The sequence below is a fragment of the Amblyraja radiata genome, chromosome 12 (assembly GCF_010909765.2).
Source record: "Amblyraja radiata isolate CabotCenter1 chromosome 12, sAmbRad1.1.pri, whole genome shotgun sequence".
NCBI lineage: Eukaryota > Metazoa > Chordata > Chondrichthyes > Rajiformes > Rajidae > Amblyraja > Amblyraja radiata.
In genome coordinates this window covers 60,807,822-60,810,321 of record NC_045967.1, presented here as the reverse complement: position 1 = coordinate 60,810,321, position 2,500 = coordinate 60,807,822, and positions in this window count along the sequence as shown.

Sequence of the window (2,500 nt, the reverse complement as noted above, 5' to 3'; positions counted from 1 at the left end):
ACATCTGGATTTACGGCCCAGTCATCCACTCCGACAACTCACTCTCACAAAGAGCAGCAGCACGATGTGTGGATACTGTCACACCAGGCCAGATGTTGCCCCTCCACACACTGTCACACCAGGCCAGATGTTGCCCCTCCACACACTGTCACACCAGGCCAGATGTTGCCCCTCACGTCGTCAGAAACAGGTGAATTGATCATGGGGAACAAGGACATGGCAGACCAATTGAATAACTACTTTGGTTCCGTCTTCACTAAGGAAGACATAAATAATCTGCCGGAAATAGCAGGGGACCGGGGGTCAAATGAGATGGAGGAACTGAGTGAAATCCAGGTTAGCCGGGAAGTGGTGTTGGGTAAATTGAATGGATTAAGGCCGATAAATCCCCAGGGCCAGATAGGCTGCATCCCAGAGTACTTAAGGAAGTAGCCCCAGAAATTGTGGATGCATTAGTGATAATTTTTCAAAACTCTTCAGATTCTCGAGTAGTTCCTGAGGATTGGAGGGTAGCTAATGTAACCCCACTTTTTAAAAAGGGAGGGAGAGAGAAAATGGGGAATTACAGACCAGTTAGTCTAACATCGGCAGTGGGGAAACTGCTAGAGTCAGTTATTAAAGATGGGATAGCAGCACATTTGGAAAGTGGTGAAATCATTGGGCAAAGTCAGCATGGATTTATGAAAGAATGTCTGACGAATCTTATAGAATTTTTCAAGGATGTAACTACTAGTGGATAAGGGAGAACCAGTGGATGTGTTATATCTGGACTTTCAGAAGGCTTTCGATAAGGTCCCACATAAGAGATTAGTATACAAACTTAAAGCACACGGTATTGGGGGTTCAGTATTGATGTGGATAGAGAACTGGCTGGCAGACAGGAAGCAAAGAGTAGGAGTAAACGGGTCCTTTTCACAATGGCAGGCAGTGACTAGTGGGGTACCGCAAGGCTCAGCGCTGGGTCCCCAGCTATTTACAATATATATTAATGATTTGGACGAGGGAATTGAATGCAACATCTCCAAGTTTGCGGATGACACGAAGCTGGGGGGCAGTGTTAGCTGTGCGGAGGATGCTAGGAGGCTGCAAGGTGACTTGGATAGGCTGGGTGAGTGGGCAAATGCATGGCAGATGCAGTATAATGTGGATAAATGTGAGGTTATCCACTTTGGTGGCAAAAACAGGAAAGTAGACTATTATCTGAATGGTGGCCGATTAGGAAAGGGGGAGATGTAACAAGACCTGGGTGTCATGGTACACCAGTCATTGAAAGTAGGCATGCAGGTGCAGCAGGCAGTGAAGAAAGCGAATGGTATGTTAGCATTCATAGCAAAAGGATTTGAGTATAGGAGCAGGGAGGTCTACTGCAGTTGTACAGGGTCTTGGTGAGACCACACCTGGAGTATTGCGTACAGTTTTGGTCTCCTAATCTGAGGAAGGACATTCTTGCCATAGAGGGAGTACAGAGAAGGTTCACCAGACTGATTCCTGGGATGTCAGGACTTTCATATGAAGAAAGACTGGATAGACTCAGTTTGTACTCGCTAGAATTTAGAAGATTGAGGGGGGATCTTATAGAAACTTACAAAATTCTTAAGGGGTTGGACAGGCTAGATGCAGGAAGATTGTTCCCGATGTTGGGGAAGTCCAGAACAAGGGGTCACAGTTTAAGGATAAAGGGGAAATCTTTTAGGACTGAGATGAGAAAAACATTTTTCACACAGAGAGTGGTGAATCTCTGGAATTCTCTGCCACAGAATGTAGTTGAGGCCAGTTCATTGGCTATATTTAAGAGGGAGTTAGATGTGGCCCTTATGGCTAAAGGGATCAGGGGGTATGGAGAGAAGGCAGGTACAGGATACTGAGTTGGATGATCAGCCATGATCATATTGAATGGCGGTGCAGGCTCGAAGGGCCGAATGGCCTACTCCTGCACCTATTTTCTATGTTTCTATGTCACACCTGTCCAGATGTTGCCCCTCACACGTCACATCAGGCCAGATGTTGCCACTCACACTACCACATCAGCCCAGATGTTGCACCTCCACACACTGTCACACCAGGGGCCAGGTGTTGCCCCTCCACCACACACTGTAACATCAGGCCAGATGTTGCTCCTCCACACACACTGCCACACCAGGCCAGATGTTGCACCTCCACACACTGTCACACCAGGCCAGATGTTGCACCTCCACACACTGTCACACCAGGCCAGATGTTGTCCCTCCTCCACACACTGTCACACCAGGCCAGATGTTGCTCCTCCACATACTGTCACACTGGGCCAGATGTTGTCCCTCAACACACTAACATCAGGCCAGATGTTGCCCCTCCACACACACTGTCACACCAGGCCAGATGTTGTCCCTCCACACACTGTCACACCAGGCCAGATGTTGCCCCTCCACACACACTGTCACACCAGGCCAGATGTTGTCTCTCCACACACACATCGTCACATCAGGCCAGATGTTGTCTCTCCGTGTCCTGCCTTCGATCA